The 22,156-nt window shown below is 42.2% G+C and overlaps 1 protein-coding gene and 1 long non-coding RNA gene across 2 annotated transcripts in view; one reads left to right on the top strand and one right to left on the bottom strand.

Moving 5' to 3' along the window:
- Positions 1–22,156, top strand: part of LOC117516100 (neural-cadherin-like) — a 540,129-nt gene that overhangs the window by 20,119 nt on the left and 497,854 nt on the right. The gene's annotated exons all lie outside the window — the stretch shown is intronic.
- Positions 11,982–21,343, bottom strand: LOC117516101. Its single transcript, XR_004562304.1, has 3 exons — positions 21,333–21,343; positions 21,017–21,018; positions 11,982–12,117 (listed from the first exon to the last, which is right to left on the bottom strand). It is a non-coding gene; the product is annotated as an uncharacterized LOC117516101 (long non-coding RNA).

The following is a 22,156-nucleotide window of genomic DNA, read 5'->3' as shown; positions in this document are numbered from 1 at the left end:
CACTTGGCTATAGCTAGTACAACCTTTCCACCGTGCATTAATGACCAATTACTTTTACATGAATATTTTGCCATGGCAATACTTATTAATGGTGGCTGAGATCATTGTATAGTTGCCTGTGATTGAAACTCTAAAATACCCAAGACTAATTCAGATCTGATTTTTTTTAAAGGAAACTACAATCATTTATTGAGCAAGCCCTTTTGCATTATCTTTATAATCTTTATAATCGTAACTTTAACATGTAACTTTGTCTGTGACATGGCGGATGTTGAATTGGTGTGGAATTATTTTTTAAGCCACCTTCTTGTTGTTAATTAACATAAATATCGGAGATGAATTACAGTTTGTGGAAAAGGCAAACCATGGTTAATGAATCTCCTGCATCCTCTATTAGAGAAAGCGATAATGCATGGGGCAAGGCTAAAACGAGTAATGATGCTGAGTACAATACAGGACATTAAGGAACAAAGGCACTGGATTGATGAAAAAATATCAGTGAGTATTACGTTCATTTAATAAATGAGAACCTTAATGATCACGGTATCAATCAATCAATCAATCAATTTTTTTTATATAGCGCCAAATCACAACAAACAGTTGCCCCAAGGCACTTGTACATTTGTATTTACTTGTACGGTACATTTTGGAAGTTGTTTAAAATGTCAGCAGGGGCTATGAAGCCTTCTGCTCTTCCTGTATTATTAAAAGGAAATAAAAGTGTGAAATTACAATTAAATATAAAGTTCAATGCATCTAATAAGCATCTTATCAATCCAGGCTTAAACAGTCAGACAAGTCTCCTGGTCGATTTTAAAGAGCCGGCCTTAAATTGCCTTAGAAATACTTTTAACTTCTCCTTTTCTTTCTCCCCTCACAGCATCACAAAGCTTTGTCAAGTCTTGATTGTAAATAGTCTGCAGGGCCCTGATTGGAGCATGCCTTATTATTTTTTAAACAGCTGCAGTTTTGATTTCCAGTCCAATTGCCTCAACTTTTAATCTCAGTCTAAATTGTGAGTTGATCCTCCGCTCATCTGTGTTTGTCATTCCATTATTAAAATGTGGAGATCCCTCTTGCAATTATCATTCTATTTCCAGACTCCAGAAGTGTTTGAATCCCTTGTATTATGGACAGCTGAAGCGCCTTTTAAAAAAATCAGAACATATTTTAACTCACCCTCAGTCAGGTTTCTTTTTGTGCACAATAACCACAGTTACATCAGTTACAAATGATATTATTACTGCTTTGAATGATCAAATGACATTTGGCCCTGTCCACTGCCCGGAACACAGCACACCAGACCCTTTACACTCCCCTTGCTGGTGGTATGCCCATGTTGAGGTGACACCATGTTGTTTTTTCAGGTTGGTTGTAGACCCAGCCACCAGGCGCTTGCCTTTGTACTTGCCTTGGAAAAGGCATATGACCGGGTCCCTCGAGGGTCCTGTGGGGGGCACTGTGGGAGTATAGGGTACCCCAACCGCTGCAATACATGTTCTTGTCTCTATATGACCAAAGTAGGAGTTGTGTCCACATTTTTCAGCATTACATCGGACCTGTTTCCAGTGGGTGTTGGGCTCCACCAGGGGTGCCCCTTGTCATCAATCCTGTTCATGATGTTCATGGATGGGATTTCAAGACACAGTCGGGACCGGAGTGTATCCAGTTTGGTGACCTCAGAGTTGCATCTCTGCTTTTTTTTTGTGGATGATGTGGTTCTGTTGGCTTCATCAGGCAGTGACCTCCGATGCACACTGAGAAGGTTTGAGTCCACATGTGAAGCGACTGGGATGAGTTTCAGTGGCACTCACTTCACACCTGATGAAGACGTGGGAGCGTTCTTCCTCTGCTTCCTCAAACCCCAGCAACACGCCCTGGACTGTCTGTAGTTTGCATATAGTGCAGGTGTTGGTGTTGAAAGATGCCATCCTGAACCTGCTACACCAAGTCCACTCGCATCTGGATAAGGGAAACGGCACAGTGGATTCTCTTCCTAGACTTCTTGAGTGCCTTCTACACCTTCCAGCCCCTTGTGCTCCAGGACAATCTGAACAGGATGCGAGTGGAACCCCGCCTGATCACTTGGCTCTCCAGCTACCTCACTGACAGGCCGCAGTATGTCAGGCTGAGGGACACCACATCTGACACTGTGATCCCCAACACTGGAGCACCCCAGGGCACAGTGCTGGCGCCACTTCTCTTCACCCTGTACACCTCTGACTTCTGCTACAACTCTAAGCTGTGTCACATCCAGAAGTTTGCAGATGACACAGCCATTGTTGGATGCATCAGGGATGACAGAGAGGAGAACTACAGGAGCGTAGTCAAGGACTTTGCTGCCTGGTGTCACAAACCATCTACAGCTCAACACCTCAAAGACAAAGGAGCTGGTCATTTACTTTGGGAAGTCCAGACCAAATCTGCGACCAGTTCTGATCCAGGGAGCTGAGGTGGAGGCTGTGGCTGGACAGAAAACTGGACTGTGCAACTAAACCAACCAGCCATGCAGGAAGGGACAAGAGCAGGCTGTACTTTCTGAGGAGTTTCCAGTCATTTAACATCTGCAGGAAAATCCTGTGGCTGTTCTACCAGTCTGTAGTAGCCAGTGTGCTCTTTTACTCTGTGGTGTGCTGGTGGGGCAGCACATCTAAGAAGGACACATCCAGGCTGGACAAACTGATCAGGTGGGCTGGCTCCATGGTTGGCATGAAGCTAGACTCTCTGGTGATGGTGGCAGAGAAGATTTATTTGTTTCCTCAAATCCCACAAAAGCCCAAAACAACCTACAATGTGAACATGACCCAGTACCACAAGATCCACAGAGAGAAATCAAAACCCAAGACTAAAATGAAAACAAGATCCAAAAAAACTCAAAACTATCACATCATTCAGCATACTCACAGAGAAGTCCATAAACAAGAGCACGACAGAACAGCATAAACTGGTGGCATTGACAGTCAAAGAAGCATGTGCTTAAATGAAGTAGGTGAATTGGCTCCAGGTGAGTGACAAACGAGGAGGAACTACAGACTCACATGGGAGAAGAAAGTGTGGGGAAATGGCAGAACTGAACAGACAAACCTAGTGTTAAGTATAATCATGGCAATAAATGGAACAAGAGGAGCAAAGGACAATAAATTACAATAACTGAAGAGGAGGAGAAATCACAAAACACAGAACTCAGGAGTGATAAAGTGCAAGAGTGAAAAACAACATAATAGAAGTGAGTGAACACAACACAAAGACTAATAAGTAAACACAGAAAAGCAATGTGAAAACTCAAACATGTGAAAGAATGCAAATGAAAAAAAAAGCAATGTGAAAACTCAACATATGAAGGAATGCAAATGAAAATAAAAAGCAATGTGAAAACTCAAACATATGAAGTGAGTGCAATGGAAAACACTACAGACAGATGAGGGTGCAGGGGTGGAACATGAGGGACCAGATCACAGAGAGATGAACCTACACAGAAAGTATGACTAATGGACACGTACACAAATAATACTTCATAAAGAATGAAACAACTGAATACATACAGAATATTATAATACTTAAATTCACAAACAACTGAAAACCAAAAGATGTGATAAAAACCATGGCCAAACGGGCTGCTGGCTGGAACCATAAGTGTATAGGTTTCGCTGAACTGTGACAAATTGTTTTTCAGACAGACAATCTAACAAGAAACTCTAACAGGAAAACTCAGTGTGTCTGTAGAGAGTTATAACTCTGCACATCTAATACTAAAGACCGGTGTTCCTCAAGGATGTCTTCTGAGACCAATTATATTTTCTATTTCGGCAAGTGATTGGTGTAGGATTAAATCCAACAAAGTTAAACCTTTATGTAGCTGATGCTGTTATTTATAGCACAGTGTTGATAACTGCTGAAAAGGACCTACTCACAGGCACACAAGGTACAGGAGACAGCGATGTACAAAATGAAGAGTTCTAATTACCGGGTTGGGGGGAGTCCAAGAGCTTGGGTGAACACAATAGAAATCAAAGCAAAGAGAGCTTCTGGGGAAACACACACTGGAGATGAGCTGGGTAGCATCAGGAGAAATTGCAGAAACAAACCAGGGACAAAACCAGGATAAAAAAGTAACCAAAGTGAGCATACCATACAAATGAACAAAACTACTGATGGAGTGATTACAAATTACAAAATAGGCACAAGGTGATTATTATAATGTTACATACCTATGACAGATCAAGAAGAGATATTGCAACAAGGGGACAACACCAGAGGGAGGTAGAGATGAGTGTGTATGTGAGCCAGACAGAGAGAGAGAGAGAGTGCGCACAGTAGCAGGGAGACAAAGACATCAAGCAAAGCACACACAGGCCAAAGCAAGGCATAAATAATCTGAAATTATCGAGACCCTTAGAAGAAGAAATAAGTAGATGCAGAAAATGAAAATAATAATAAAAGAATTAAACAGACATTAGGAAACAAAGGCAGAACTGCAATAAACAATTCAAAGAAACCAGAAAACAGAATAACACCCCAGAAATGTGAACCATGACACCACGGCAAAATCTCTAAAAGTGGCAATGGATTATTTATAGTCTGCTTTTAAATTATTACTGATGTGCAGCACCACAGGGGTTTGGACCAGTGCTGGGTTCGTAGGAGTAGTTATCAAGTAAGGGGGATACAATAAAAGAACAAATCAGACGACAGACTGAAAGGATGTCAAAACTGTTGGTGTGTTTATAATTGAAAAAGAAAAAAGAGAACATATATACAATATTTACAATTTTCCAGTCACCATTTCTGGCTCCAACCATGCAAGATGTTCCCGAGTGCAAATCACTGTCGCACAGATGTTTAAGAAGATTAGGTTCAATCTCACTTCAGTTGAAATCTAGGTTTCTTTTATCAAGTTTCTTTTTTTAATCCTGGGGTTTCTTTTAGTCTAAGTCAACTTAGTTCCTCTATTAGTGCTCAGTTTATCTGAGTTAGGCCTATTTACATTTTACTTCCTTTGCTCAGTTGGTTTCAGTAGTACACTTGGGTTTTTGTTACCCATCCAACACCTACCTAACAAAAGTTACAGTTAATCAAGATCAGAACAGTTCCATGTATTCACATTAAATAAAAGGACATTCCCTTTCATACTTTACCATGGTGTGGAGACTGGCATTGTGCGTTCGCCGCTCCTCTGGTTTTTCTCCGGTTTTCTCATTTGTAACTTGGTTTTTAGTGACTTGAGTGTGATTTTTTTTAAATCTTTGGGTATGTACTTGACATGGTTCTTGGTCCTTCAGTGTGCATTTTTAACCATTTTTGATTGTTTAGTGCCTTTTTTGCACTGTATGACACCGCACTTCACTCCCTCGGCTAGTGCGATGCTAAGCTACTCTGCAGCTGAGCTACAGAGCCTGAACAACAACATTGTTCCTCGGGACATTCTCGCTATCAGAGAGCTTGGGTTGCTCCGCCGACTTCGCTGCGTCCACAGAGGCTCCTGGAGAAAGTTTGTATTCCATCGGACTGGGTCGTCTGCGCCCACGTCATCAGAGCGCTGCAGCTTCTGGGACTGCTAGACCTGATGTGACGACAGCAATTTCTGACACTCTCCGGGCGCTGGATGGAAAATGTGGAGTGGACTTTAAGCTACTCAGGCCTATTCAAAGATGTCAGTCTGTCAAACCGGCAGAAGTCTTCAGTTTGGGTCTAATTAACATCAGATCGCTGTCCTCAAAATCCCTGTTGATCAACGATCTAATTATGGATCATCACTTGGACATGATTGGGTTATGTGAAACCTGGCTCAAACCCACAGTTGTTCTTTCTCTGAATGAGGCCTGCCCACCAGGGTACACATTTAGTCACATGTTTCATGGTGCAAAGCAAAGTAGGGGTGTTGCTTTTATTTATAAATCCAGGTTTACCTTATTGACTGTTGGGGGTCATAAATATAATTCATTTGAGCATCTGACTCTCCGCTCTGCTCATGATGCTACATACAGTAGTGTTCAGAATAATAGTAGTGCTATGTGACTAAAAAGATTAATCCAGGTTTTGAGTATATTTCTTATTGTTACATGGGAAACAAGGTACCAGTAGATTCAGTAGATTCTCACAAATCCAACACAACCAAGCATTCATGATATGCACACTCTTAAGGCTATGAAATTGGGCTATTAGTAAAAAAAGTAGAAAAGGGGGTGTTCACAATAATAGTAGCATCTGCTGTTGATGCTACAAACTCAAAGCTATTATTGTTGTGAAAGTGTAGGAACACGGACCCACAACAGGGGGCGTAAAAGAACGGGCAATGGATAAGCCAAACAGTAACAATTTAATGTTGTAAATTGTGCACAACGGAATACAGACAACAATCAGTTTTGGGACTATAGTCAATTACACGTTGGGTGACGTGTGGGCAGGCTTGAGGATAGGAGACGCCCGTCCAGAACCGAGCCGGATCCCACACGGCCCTCACCGCCAACGGATCTGAAGAACACCGGAGCCACCAAGTCCTGGGTCCCCAGGTGGTCACCGTCTCCAGATGTCAGACCTGGTACTGCTGGCAGAGAACAGAAACAGCACAGGTGAGTGTGAGTACGCACACTCAGTAATCCCACAGTCTGTGTTCTGTAAGGAGGGAGAACCTCCACCTCCAATAACACACTCGGACAGCTCCTGTGGATAAACCACTTACCTGGTTGGGGTGGAGGCGAAGCCGTCGCAGTCCACACCAAACGCCAATACAGCAGATAAGGAATACGTCAGAGGGAAACAGCTGCAAATGAGATCAGACTATTATTCAGTTTAAATTCAGCAGAGAAAATTACCTCCAAGGTTGCTGATTTCTCGGCGGGGAGGTGGAGTTGCAGTCCGGCCTTTATGGTGTTGGTGATGTGGATGGAGTGACAGCTGGTGCTGATGACGAGTGACAGCTGTCACTCCCGGTTGCTATGACGCCCTCTTGTGCTTGAAGCCCGCACTCAAGCAGGGGCCATCTGGTGGTGGTGGGCCAGTAGTACCTCCTCTTCAGCGGCCCACACAACAATTATGTTCAAACTGCTTTTTTTCGCAGTCTTGTGAATCATTAAACTAGTATTTAATTGTATACCACAGTTTTTTCATGATTTCTTCACATCTGCGAGGCATTAATTTTGTTGGTTTGGAACCATGATTTTGCTTGTTTACAAGTGTGCTTGGGGTCATTGTCTTGTTGAAACACCCATTTCAAGGGCATGTCCTCTTCAGCATAAGGCAACATGACCTCTTCAAGTATTTTGACATATCCAAACTGATCCATGATACCTGGTATGCGATATATAGGCCCAACACCATAGTAGGAGAAACATGCCCATATCATGATGCTTGCACCACCATGCTTCACTGTCTTCACTGTGAACTATGGCTTGAATTCAGAGTTTGGGGGTCATCTCACAAACTGTCTGCAGCCCTTGGACCCAAAAAGAACAATTTTACTCTCATCAGTCCACAAAATATTCCTCCATTTCTCTTTAGGCCAGTTGATGTGTTCTTTGGCAAATTGTAACCTCTTCTGCACGTCTTTTATTTAACAGAGGGACTTTGCGGGGGATTCTTGCAAATAAATTAGCTTCACACAGGTGTCTTCTAACTGTCACAGCACTTACAGGTAACTCCGGACTGTCTTTGATCATTCTGGAGCTGATCAATGGGTGAGCCTTTGCCGTTATGATTATTCTTCTATCCATTTTTGATGGTTGTTTTCTGTTTTCTTCCACGCGTCTGTTTTTTTTTTTTGTCCATTTTAAAGCATTGGAGATCATTGTAGATGAACAGCCTATAATCTTTTGCACCTGCATATAAGTTTCCCCCTCTCCAATCAACTTTTTAATCAAACTACGCTGTTCTTCTGAAACAATGTCTTGAACGTCCCATTTTCCTCAGGCTTTCAAAGAGAAAACCATGTTCAACAGGTGCTGGCTTCATCCTTAAATAGGGGACACCTGATTCACACCTGTTTGTTCCACAAAATTGATGAACTCACTGACTGAATGCCACACTACTATTATTGTGAACACCCCCTTTTCTACTTTTTTTTTTACTAATAGCCCAATTTCATAGCCTTAAGAGTGTGCATATCATGAATGCTTGGTCTTGTTGGATTTGTGAGAATCTACTGAATCTACTGGTACCTTGTTTCCCATGTAACAATAAGAAATATACTCAAAACCTGGATTAATCTTTTTAGTCACATAGCACTACTATTATTCTGAACACTACATATTGTCAGGGTCAGAAGTATGGAAATCAGTCAAGCTATTTTGTCACTGTTTATAGGCCTCCTGGCCCATATTCTGAATTCTTAGATGAATTTGTTGCGTTCATCTCTAGCCTGTCAGCTAGTGCGGACAACATTTTGATTAATGGTGACTTTAACATTCATATAAATAAGCCCTCTGATCCTCTTTGCAAGTCATTTATGGAACATGTGGATGCGTTGGGATTCCAGCAATGCATTCAGGATTCAATGCACATTAGTGTTGTGTGGGCCGCCAGAAGAGGAGGTACTGCTGGCCCACCACCAGAGGGCGCCCTGCCTGAATTGCGGGCTTCAGGCACGAGAGGGCGCTGCCGCCACGGACACAGCCGGGGGTGACAGCTGTCACTCATTATCTCTTGACAGCTGTCACCCATCTACACTTCATCATCTCACTCCATAAAGACCGGACGTCATCTCCACCTCGTTGCCGAGATATCATACTTCATTGGAGGTAATATCCTCAGCCTTTTGTAAATCTGTTTATTGTGAGTGTTTGCAGGAGAACCTGTGAAGGTAACTTCTCTGCTGACTTAATACTGAATAATAGTCTGAACTCTTTTGCAGCCGTTTTCCTGTGGTGTGCCTTATCTGCTGGATTGGCGTTTGATGTGAACAGCGACGGCTTCGCTTCACACCCAAACCAGATAGGTGGTTTAACAGGAGCTGCACGAGTGTGTGATTAGAGGTGGAGGTGACTTTCCACCTTCTGACTGTTTTTGTTACTGGCTGTGCACACACCCACATCTCACTGTTTATGCTCCTCACCAGCAGTACCAGATCCAACAGTCGGGGATGGTGATCACCTGGGAATTCGGGACTTGGCGGCTCCAGTATTCACCAGGTTCTGTGGCGGTGGAAATTGTGTGGTCCCGGCTCTTCTCAGGACAGACGTCTTCTATCCTTGAGCCTGCCCACACGTCACCTTGGTGTATTGACTGCTGTCAGATTCTGTGATTGTCTGTATCATCGTTGTGCACATTCACAACATTAAATTGTTACCTTTTGGCTCATCTATTGACCGTTCATTTGCGCCCCCTGTTGTGGGTCCGTGTCACTACACTTTCCCCAACAATTAGTGCCTCGGTGGCTCTGACCACTCATTTATTAGGTGTGCATTTACGTTTGCCGCCCGTTTAGTGGACCGAAAGCCTTGTCTGTCTCTGCGGCGATGCATTAATCCCTCAATTATGAATGAACTCGAAGCCAGACTGCCTGAACTTTTGGCTTCAGGTTTGGAGAGTGTTCAGTCAGTGGATAGTCTTGCGGATGGCTTGAATTCAGCGCTCAAGGCTACACTGGATAAGGCTGCGCCGCTTCTTTTAAGGCCACGCCTTCCCAAGGCGCAGTCGCCTTGGTTCATTGGTTACTTGCGTGACCTTAGGCAGAAGGCTCGAGGTTTGGAACGGAAATGGCGTAGTTTTTAAATTAGAGGTGTTCCACCTTACATGGCGTGATGCTGTCTTAGATTATAAGCATGCACTACTGGCTACAAAGCGTGCCTATTATTCTGATTTGATCAATAAAAACAAGCATAACTCAAAGTTTTTGTTTGAAACTGTAGCATTTCTCATTCATGGATGGCCACTCTCCCTTTTCAGCACAGGACTTCTTGGACCATTTCGAGAAGAAAATTGAGGATATTAGGTTGAGCATATCTCAGCAGGCTTTGGTCCAACCACCACATACTGCTATGGAGGTGGATGCGCCCACTGACGTGTTACCCAGATTTACAGATTTTGATGGTATCTCGCTAGACGCGCTGATGAAGCTCGTGACGTCTACTAAAAGCACAACCTGTTTATTTGATCCTATACCAACAAAACTGTTGCCTGTGGCCCATTTTTGGGCCGACTGTGCTGGAAATGATAAATCTCTCATTAACTTCTGGATCTGTTCCTAAATGTTTCAAGTCTGCAGTGATTAAACCATTACTTAAGAAATCCAATCTCGACCCTAGTGTATTGAAAAATTATAGACCAATATCAAATCTATCATTTTGTTCTAAAATCCTGGAAAAAGTGGTTTCACGACAGCTCGTGGACTACCTTACTGAGAATAATTTTTTTGAGCCACTGCAGTCTGCTTTTAGAAAATATCACTCCACAGAGACAGCACTTACTAAAGTAGTGAATGACCTTTTGCGAGCAATGGACTCAGATACCAATACAGTCTTGGTGCTGCTGGATCTTAGTGCTGCGCTTGATACTGTGGATCATCATATTTTACTCAATAGGCTGGAGAATCACTTTGGGATTAGTGGAACTGCTCTTGCGTGGTTGACGTCATACCTGTCCAGTCGTTCTTACTGTGTATTGTGTAATGGCACCTCCTCTGATTGTAGGAACATGAAGTTTGAGGTTCCACAGGGGTCTGTTTTAGGCCCCCCGCTTTTTTTCCTTTATGTAGCACCCCTTTGGAATATACTGCGGCTCTTTGGGGTTCCCTTTCATTGCTATGCTGATGACACTCAATTGTATATGCCAATAACTGCTGGTAATCTCATTCACATAAAATCTTTGGAAGATTGTCTTGCATCAGTAAGAAGTTGGATGTCTAGTAACTTCCTACTTTTAAATTTGGATAAGACTGAAGTTATGGTTCTTGGTCCAGCGAGGTATCGGCATCAATTTGATCAGCTAGCACTTAGCTTAGGTTTGTGTGTTATACATCATACGGATAAAGTGAGGAAGCTTGGAGTAATTTTTGATCATATGTTGTCCTTTGATCTCCACATTAGAGACATTGCGAGGACTGCTTTCTTCCATTTGCAAAATATAGTGAAGATTTGTCCCATCCTGTCTATGGCTGATGCTGAGACTTTGATTCATGCATTTGTCTCTTCTAGATTGGACTATTGTAATGCTCTATTTTCTGGTCTACCGCAGTCCAGGATTAGGGGTCTTCAACTGGTTCAAAATGCTGCTGCCAGACTTTTGACACAAAGCAGAAAGTTTGACCACATTACGCCTGTTTTGGCGTCCCTGCACTGACTTCCAGTCGCTGCAAGATGGGATTTGAAAGTACTGTTATTAGTTTATAAAATTGTTCATGGTCTTGCACCTCCCTATCTGGCTGACCTGGGCCCTGCGTTGTCAGGGTGCTGGACTTCTGTGTGTTCCCAGGGTGAATAAAAAGTCTGCCGGTCACAGAGCTTTCTCTTACCGTACCCCAGCTCTGTGGAACGATCTCCCGGCACACATTCGGCAGTCGGATACTGTGGAGACTTTTAAGTCACGTTTAAAAACTCATTTGCTTTCCCTGTTTTATCATTAGTGTATGATGTGTTTTTATTCTTGTATTCTTTTATGGTTGTCTTTTTTATTGTGTTTTTAAATTTTTAATTCAGTTTTTTTTATGTTGTGTGAAGCGCCTTGAGACGATTTCATCATGAATTGGCGCTATATAAATTAATAATACTCAGTGCATCACCAGTCTGAACTTCCAGGTCCTTGAAAGAAGAGGAAAATATCTACGTCTATCTAAGTTTTTTCTCTGTATGTTGGAGGAAAACACAGACAGAAAAAAGTTTACCATACCGCAGTTCAGAAGAACAGAAACAGTGTTCGTGTCCTAGATCATTGGTACGGAAGACCACAGAAACATAGTGCTTCAGCAGGGAAGCTCCAATGGGTGGCTCACCAGTGGGATCTAATCCAAGCTTGAGTGTGCAGCCACCATGAACCATAAACCTGGTCTGTTATAATGCAGTTTTTACCAAAGACAGATGATGTGCTAATAACAAACGTGTTATGATGATATGCAAATGCCAGAAGATGGTTATGTTGTTTATTACTGATAACATTTAACAGATGTGTAGAAGGATAAAGCATATACTCCTTTTTTTTACTGACTGGATAATAGCATTTAGGAAAACACACCAAATATATTCAGATGTTTTATACCAAAACATACTGTATGTTGTGTGAAAAATGTATGTTTTCATTAAAAGAAACCATGAAGGCAGAATTTGACATTAGGGGTGTAATTTGAATGAAGCACTTAATTTTAAAGAAAAGAAAAATCACATTAAAATCATACATGCTGGTAAAAAAAAAATGATGATAACACTATGTAACACAATTTTTGTTCCTGGCTTCTGTTATATTTCAACTGCTTGTGTCTAAAGTCTATGGAAAAATGACTACATTCAGCACAAACTTTGATTTTTTTTTTTAACGTTCTAGAATGTTCTAAAAGTTTCTTGAAATTTCTAGATAATTCTGGAAACTTCTAGAAAATTCTGGACAGTTCTAGCAGTTAAAGAATATTCTAGAAGACTACTCAGTAGTAGTGAAGGCGAATCGAGAATATTCTTGAAAACAGACACATTTCAAAATATCATTGTCCTGATCACAGAAGCAAAATTTCTGTGGAATAACAGCTATTTTCTATTTATTTAAGGCATAACAGGTTAGGAAAACACACTGTGTACCCAGGAACAAAACAAAAATAAAAATTTGTTACATAGTGTAATTTGTCTTTTTGAAGGAAGGATAAATTTCAGAGTTGAACTGTTCAGGTCTGGGGATTGTCCAAGAAGTGTTGTCACCACACCTGGGTATCTCTTGGGGTGATCTCACCACACCTGGGTATCTCTTGGGGTGATCTCACCACACCTGGGTATCTCTTGGAGTGATCTCACCACACCTGGGTATGTCTCGAAGTGATCTCATTACACCTGGGCATCTCTTGGAGTGATCTCACCACACCTGGGTATGTCTTGGAGTGATCCAATCACACCTGGGTATCACTTGGAGTGATCCAATCACACCTGTGTGTATCTCTTGGAGTGATCACACCACACCTGTGTATCTCTTGGAGTGATCACACCACAACTGGGTATCTCTTGAAGTGATCACACCACACCTGGGTATCTCTTGAAGTGATCACACCACACCTGGGTATCTCTTGAAGTGATCACACCACACCTGGGTATCTTTTTTAGTGATCCAATCACACCTGGGTATCTCTTGGAGTGATCCAATCACACCTGTGTATCTCTTGGAGTGATCTCACCACACCTGGGTATCTCTTGGAGTGATCCAATCATACCTGGGTATCTCTTGGAGTGATCCAATCACACCTGTGTATCTCTTGGAGTGATCTCACCACACCTGGGTATCTCTTGAAGTAATCACATCACACCTGGGTACCTCTTGAAGTGATCCCACCACACCTGTGTATCTCTTGGAGTGATCCCACCACACCTGGGTATCTCTTGGAGTGATCACACCACACCTGGGTATCTCTTGGAGTGATCCCACCACACCTGGGTATCTCTTGGAGTGATCTCATCACACCTGGGTATCTCTTGGAGTGATACAATCACACCTGGGTGTCTCCTGGAGTGATCACATCACACCTGGAGTGATCACATCACACATGGGTATCTGTTGGAGTGATCACATCACACCTGGGTATCTCTTGGAGTGATCTCACCACACCTGGGTATCTCTTGGAGTGATCACATCACACCTGGGTTTCTCTTGGAGTGATCTCACCACACCTGGGTATCTCTTGCAGTGATCACATCACACCTGGTATCTCTTGGAGTGATCTCACCACACCTGGGTATCTCTTGGAGTGATCTCATCACACCTGGGTATCTCTTGAAGTAATCACACCACACCTGGGTATCTCTCGAGTGATCACACCACACCTGGGTATCTCTTGGAGTGATCACATCACACCTGGGTTTCTCTTGGAGTGATCTCACCACACCTGGGTATCTCTTGCAGTGATCACATCACACCTGGGTATCTCTTGGAGTGATCCTATCATAACTTAGGTAATTCTTGAAGTGATCTTATCAAACCTGGGGTACTTCTTGAAGAATGAAACCAGTAACAGCTGTTTTCATTGGGGTAAGATTTGTTCTGTTTAGAAAGGCCACCACTTGGGGTGGAGGAATTGCCTTGTTCAAAATATTTAAGATGACTGCAAACCAGTGCAAATCAAAGCTGTTCTGGTGTTTCTGAATACTCTGAATTTTGCTGCCTTTTGCCAGCAAAATACAGACTGTTTTGAATTTTCTCTGACTTTTCTGGGAACCTTTTAAGAAGATATTTTTAAACAACTGAGCACAACTAAACCACTTAGTGTTGTGTGGGCCGCTGAAGAGGAGGTACTGCTGGCCCACCACCACCAGAGGGCGCCCTGCCTGGAGTGCGGGCTCCAGGCACCAGAGGGCGCCGCCGCCCCACAGGAGCAGCCTCGGTAACAGCTGTCACCCATCACCTGAGACAGCTGACGGCAATTATCACTGGGGTATATCAGCAGGACGGCATCTCCACCTCATCGCCGAGATATCGTTTCTACCGGAGAGGTAACTTATCGAAGCATACAGAGTACATATTCTTGACTGAGCTAGTTTATGGGATTACTGTTCCAACGAGAGGTGGAGGTACCTTTCCTGCCGTTCGGAGTTCTGGGTGCAAACGCGCCCCCATCTAACTGTTCTTTTTCCCTCGCCAGCAGTACCAGGTCCGACACGCGGAGGCAGTGGCCACCTGGGAGTTCGGGACTTGGCGGCTCCAGTATTCCCGGGGTCCTGTGGCGGAGGAAGCCGTGTGGTTCCGGTCTTACCTTGGAGAGGCGTCTCCTATCTTCGAGCCTGCCCACACGACACTTTTGTGTATTGACTGTTGTCCATTTCTGTAATTGGTTGTATTCGTTGTGCACATTCACAACAGTAAAGCGTTGTATTTTGACTTACTCCATTGTCCGTTCATTTGCGCCCCCTGTTGTGGGTCCGTGTTCCTACACTTTCCCAACACTTAGGCTCACATCAAGTGATCAAGGACTCTGTCCTGAGTCTCCTCGACAATACAGCAGTGCAGCGTGCAGACATTCAGTTTTCATGTACAGCACCGACATACAGGTCAGTTTTGCCATGGCAGCAATGTTCAGAGAGCGTGCGCTGTAATGGCGTGCACATGCTCTGCCACGAGGCCTAAGTACCTCGTGCAACCCTGCTGCTAACTTAGTAAAGAATTTTACACAACAACATGAACAGATAATTATAAACTTGCTTACAACATGTTAACTTAGTAGCTGCACCAAGAGATAGTTGTTCAGGAACACAGTGGACAGATAAAGAAGTAAAAAAATAATTTCGACTCACCAAATCCTTATTCAACATTAACAAAATATAACCAGCTTTCCCCAAACAATGGAAAAACTTTTGGCTTGGTCTGTGGTTTGTTCCCATTTGTCTGCTGTACCCTCCATCACATTTGTGGCATTCCTTTGTGCTCGTTCATGTGTGCACGCTCCTAACGTTCCTCCTCCCCCCCGACTCTATATTAAATCAAAAGGAAACTAACACCATTTATTTCAAAATAAAAGCATCAGTACAGCAGTGCAGTAAAGCTATTTTTAAATATGGGTTACAAATGTCTCTCATTAAAGTAAGCTAGTAGAAAAATTCCAAAATGACCAATCCATTTTTTTTTGCATTCTTGTTTATCACTATATAAATGGATCATCTGTAGCTGAGAAACAAAAGGCAAAAGAAGCCAGGTGATACACACCCAAATATTGTACATGTAATGTTATCATGTAGCAAAAATGTAAAGTGATACACAGCAAAGAAATCAATCTTATATTCTGTATGCAACAGTGCCTCCAAGTGGCATGAATTGGTATATACATTCAAGTCATCCATCCATCCATTTTCTATATCCGCTTACTCCAATTAAGGGTCACAGGGGGCTGGGGCCTATCCCAGCAGTTATAGGGCATGAGGCGGAGTACACCTTGGACAGGATGCCAGTCTGTCACAGGGACATATATAGATGGGAAAACACGTTCACACCTGCACCTATGGTCAATTTAAAGTTTCCAATCCACCTGCTTGTCTTTGGAGATGGGAGGAAGCTGGAGGATTCAGAGGGAACCCATGCAAACACGGGGAGAACATGCAAATGCCACACAGAAAGGCCCCAGGTGGGAAGCGATCCCACGATCATCTTGCTATGAGGCGACAGTGCTAACCACTAAGCCACCGTGCTGCCTTAAAAGTCATCTGATTTGTAAATATTTCAGAAGTTGTCTGGGATTCAAACCTAGATTGCTAACTTTCATAAGAAGTTCTTCTTCATTAGTGTCTTCCTTTATCTGTCACTGCTGCCAATGCTTGTGGTATTGCTATTAGTTTTGCGATAAATGTAATCGATTACTGCTGATTTTATCTGCTCAAGTTAGGGGTTGCGGGACCATCTCGCACAAAGTGGAACATCTGGTCATCCTAGTGGGAGAGGAGTTGGACTACCAATATATAGACTAGATTTTGATTCCAGTGTTGTGCGTCAGGCTACCTGTCTATGTCTATAAAGAAGACACTTCTTCTGCATTGCATCACTCCACCCAGCTGGGTACTAGCTTTGAGTGGGGAAGAAACCCACAATGGACAGGTGTTGTGTCTAGGGTGACTTGTAGACTGTCATCTGCTTTGTGCTATGGTATTTGGGGATAAAGACTAGCCTGATGGGCTTTGAGACTCACTTATTCTTGTTTGCAGGATTCTTGGGTAGTTTTGGAATGACTTGGTGTCAAAATAAAATCTACTTAGGGAGAGTCAGAAAAGGTTAATGATGTGCATCGCAAGGGAACGACAGGTATGACACATGCCATGTGGTCCACTTCTCTGAGTATCCAACATGCAGGTGCCTCAGCACTGAGGACCCCAGTAACTGAAAAAGGCCAATAGAATGCTCATGTATTTGGCTGCAGCAGAAAGAAGGCTACATTACAGAAGTGGTAACTGACCAGTGGTTGCCAAGCAGGACCCAGGGCAATTCTGTAATGTGACAGATGTGCACCAGCACCCGCTTCCACTCCTGACCTGGTTGTTAACATGCTCAACATGTTGGGAAAGTGTAGTGACACGGACCCACAACAGGGGGCGCAAATGAACGGTCAATAGATGAGCCAAAATATAACAATTAATGTTGTGAATGTGCACAACGAACATACAGACAATCTCAGAATATCACAACAGTCAATACACAAAGGTGACGTGTGGGCAGGCTCGAGGATAGAAGACGTCTGTCCTGAGGAGAGCCGGAACCACACGATTTCCGCCGCCCCAGAACCTGGTGAATACTGGAGCCGCCAAGTCCCGAATTCCCAGGTGATCACCGTCCCCGACTGTCGGATCTGGTACTGCTGGTGAAGAACAAAGACAGTCAAGTGTGGGTGTGTGTACACCCAGTAACAATAACGGTGGGAATGCCACCTCCACCTCACACTCAGCGCGTTGCAGCGGTCTCAGCTGAAAAGGAGCGCCGTCTTGCACAGCCCTCCTCAAAAACGACCGGTTCTCCTGCAAACACTCACAATAAACAGATTTACAAAAGGCTGAGGATATTACCTCCAATGAAGTATGATATCTCGGCAACGAGGTGGAGATGACGTCTGGTCTTTATGGAGTGAGATGATGTTGAGTAGATGGGTGACAGCTGTCAAGAGGTAATGAGCGACAGCTGTCACCCACGGCTGTGTCCATGGCGGCAGCGCCCTCTCGTGCCTGAAGCCCGCACTTCAGGCAGAGCGCCCACTGGTGGTGGGCCAGCAGTACCTCCTCTTCTGGCGGCCCACACACAACAGGACCCCCCCCTCAACGGGCGCCATGTGTTCCAGTCCATGCAGGAACACATTAAAACAGCTCAACATGTGGTTAGTGCAGTTCATTATCTGGTTAATGTGGCAATGAAATGCTAATCATGATGGTGTGAAGCTTTCTTATGCTAATACGTTTTCTACAGCGGTATGATTACAGCTATCAGAAGAGCTGCTATTTGTACGCTTTAAATGGAGATTAAAAACTGCTATCTTGTATTAATTATTCTGTCACACTACAGCTAAAGAGGGAACACAACAGCAGGACTGAATTAGTCTCAGTATGAGGTCTGTATTCACTGGCACACCTGAAAGGCAATTCAATTAAAAAACAAAATAAAACAAACAAACAAACAAACCAGGACATCGTGCTCGTAGAGCGCACACCTCCACCAACACTAGTTTCCAATTCCACAAATTTTTACCTTGGAAAAAACTTTCAGTGTCAAAGCCCTGTTTAACATGGCTTTTCATATTGTAAAATATAATACAAAATATAGATCAAAAGGGCTTTTCAATGTTAAAATCAAATATCCACTAAATCCGCAATACAGATCAGATGTGGATCAATTAGTCTGTTCATTGAGAGTGCCAGTTTGCACCTCATTGTCACAAATGAGAGTGATTGGGGCACATTTGATTGGGATATAATGCAAAATGTACATCAGATGGGCTTGTCAATATTAAATTCATTAACGGTCCACAAAATTGACATTCTGGATCAGAGCCTGATCAAACTTTGTCAGGTGATAGTGAGTGTCAGTCTGTACCTCACTTTCAAATATGAGAGTGACTGGAGCATGTTTGATTAAGATAGAATATAAAATATGCATTAAATGGGGTTTTCAATGTTGAATTTAAATGCCCACAAAATCCACAATCTGGATCAGATCCTGATCAAACTGTTAGGGAGTGCCAGTTTGCACCTCAGATTCAAATATGAGAGCAATTGGGGCATGTTTGATTAAGATATAATATAAAATATACATTAAATGGGGTTTTCAATGTCGAATTTAAATGGCCACAAAATCTATAATCTGGATCAGGTCCTGATTAAACTTTGTCAGGTGAAAGTGAGTGCCAGTCTGCACCTCACCTTCAATATAAGAGTGATTGGGGCATGTTTGATTAAGACATAATGTAAAATATACATTAATGGGGTTTTCAATGTTAAATTTAAATGGCTACAAAATCCACAATCTGGATCAGGTCCTGATTAAACTTTGTCAGGTGATAGTGACAGCCAGTCTGCACCTCACCTTCAAATATGAGAGTGATTTGGGCATGTTTGATTAAGATATAATATAAAATATACATTAAATGGGGTTTTCAATGTCGAATTTAAATGGCCACAAAATCTATAATCTGGATCAGGTCCTGATTAAACTTTGTCAGGTGAAAGTGAGTGCCAGTCTGCACCTCACCTTCAAATATAAGAGTGATTGGGGCATGTTTGATTAAGACATAATGTAAAATATACATCAAATGGGGTTTTCAATGTTAAATTTAAATGGCTACAAAATCCACAATCTGGATCAGGTCCTGATTAAACTTTGTCAGGTGAGAGTGACAGCCAGTCTGCACCTCACCTTCAAATATAAGAGTGATTGAGGCATGTTTGATTAAGATATAATGTAAAATATACATTAAATGGGGTTTTCAATGTTAAATTTAAATGTCCACAAAATCCACAGTCTGGATCAGATCCTGATTAAACTTTGTCAGGTGATAGTGAGTGTCAGTCTACACCTCACCTTCAAATCTGAGAGTGATTGGGGCACGTTTGATTAAGATATAATGTAAAATATACATTAAATGGGGTTTTCAATGTTAAATTTAAATAGCTACAAAATCCACAATCTGGATCAGATCCTGATCAAACTGTTAGGGAGTGCCAGTTTGCACCTCAGTTTCAAATATGAGAGCGATTGGGGCATGTTTGATTAAGATATAATATAAAATATACATTAAATGGGGTTTTCAATGTTGAATTTAAATGGCCACAAAATCTATAATCCGGATCAGATCCTGATTAAACTTTGTCAGGTGATAGTGAGTGCCAGTCTGCACCTCACCTTCTAATGTGAGAGTGATTGGGGCATGTTTGATTAAGACATAATGTAAAATATACATAAATGGGGTTTTCAATATTAAATTAAATGGCCACAAAATCTATAATCTGGATCAGGTCCTGATTAAACTTTGTCAGGTGATAGTGAGTGCCAGTCTGCACCTAACCTTCAAATATAAGAGTGATTGGGGCATGTTTGATTAAGACATAATGTAAAATATACATTAAATAAGGTCAGAAATTCCCCACGAGACCGTACAGATGCAAAAACAACGCAGAGGTCTTTGTTTGCAATCCCATAGAATAGCCACAGCCTTTGCAGAAATGCGCTCTGTGATTTGAAAGAGTGTATTTGGAATGAAAAGAAAATAGTTTAGCAACTTTAACACATCATGAATATTCATTCTTTTTCCAGTGGTAAGAAATGAATTGTTTTTTCTACTTTTTGTTTCTATTGTGGTCTGTGTGCATTTCCTGCACAACTGGATGATGTGAAGACAGAAACAGCCTCTCTTGGCTACTGTGGTCAACTTAAAAGAAATGCATTTCTTTGCATTGAGCATTAGTCCATGAATCTTGTATATTATGGATGCTGTCTATGTTGACATGAGGCGTAACCCCTGCTCCTGGAGATCACCTCCCTTTGCATGTTTTCCAGCTGTTCCTGCTCCATTTATTCCTAATTAACTACACTGGGTGTGCTCAGCCAATCCGGAGCTAAGAAACACAGACAAGCTTGAGTAATCAGCGCTAAGAAACACCAGACAAGCTTGAGTAATCAGCTGTGACTGCAGCAGGTAGACATGGAAAACATGCAGGGGGGCAGATGATCTCCAGTGATGGTGTCTCCTGAACTTCATTTGTTTAGACCGTCTTGTTGTGGGATTTAATATATTAAATATATCTTACAGCAACAGAAAGAGTTTAGGGAACATACATCTGCTGACTGATGTGTGTTATCTCTCATTAAAGGGTCACATGTGTCATGTACTGATGTGTGTATTTTGACCTGATCTGTGATTGCTACTTTTGTGATTTCCAACTTCTGTGAATGCATCACTTGTCTGCTGGATGAGATACACCTGGGGTGAGTGTAGGGGTGTGTGCTGTGCTGTTTTTTGGGGATTGCTTCTTTGTAACTAATGCTTGTGAAAGTTGTGCAGTTTGTTTGAAGCTGCATCAGTGAGAAGCTGTATGTTATATTATTGGCAGTGAGGATGGGATAGCGGTGTTCCATGTGAAGCCAGAAGATTTTTGGCCAAAAGTGAATTATGGTCATCTTATGTGGAACATGTGGAGATAGCAAAATCTGTTTTTATCTGCCTTATATAGATAAATTTGTATTAGAATTTCCCAGACTTTGCATAAAACATAAGCTTGATTCCTTATACAGTCCATGACTGAAGGAATATTATAGATTATATATTTGGTTTATTTTACAGATGAATGAATATGATCCCTCCTGTTAATACAATTACTCAAAAACAATAGATATTGGTATCTTTTAAATTTCCACATTAAAGTGTGTATGAGAATATTATCTGAACTTTGACGCACCAACCTAACAGAAAGTTTGTCTTGGCTTTTGTGATTCCACATACTGGTCTGCTGCGTGGGCATGTCTGTGCTTGCTGCAGGGTTTCAAGTTATCATACATGCATGGAGGAAATTGAGAGAGTAAGTGAGTAAGTGACTACGTTTACATGCCGTAATATTCGGGTTAAGGTCCAATATTCCGGTTTCTCATCATTAATCAATCAATCAATCAATCAATCAACATTTATTATAAGCGCTTTACAGCACCGACTGGTGTCCAAAGTGCTTAACATTAAAAACACAAATTTACAAATAAAACACATATAAAATAAAATTTTAAAACAACACATAAAAAAGAACATAAAATAACAGAACATGTCACCTCCCCACTAAGTGTTAAAAGCCAGTTTAAATAAATAAGTCTTTAACTTAGATTTAAAAGTGCTAGGTCAGGAATAGTACGTAACTCAAGAGGTAGCTCATTCCACAGTGTGGGGCAGCTACCGCGAAAGCATGATCACCCAGCGTTTATATCTTGACCTTGGAACATCTAAGTAAAGCTGGTCAGACGCCCTTAACGTCCTACTGTAGGTGCGCAAAGTTAAAATTTCAGACAAGTAGGGAGGTGCAAGGCCATAAATAGCTTA

Source organism: Thalassophryne amazonica, chromosome 8 (assembly GCF_902500255.1).
Source record: "Thalassophryne amazonica chromosome 8, fThaAma1.1, whole genome shotgun sequence".
Lineage (NCBI taxonomy): Eukaryota > Metazoa > Chordata > Actinopteri > Batrachoidiformes > Batrachoididae > Thalassophryne > Thalassophryne amazonica.
The sequence above is the reverse complement of the archived record's forward strand: the minus strand, read 5'-3'. Positions and strand labels throughout refer to the sequence as shown.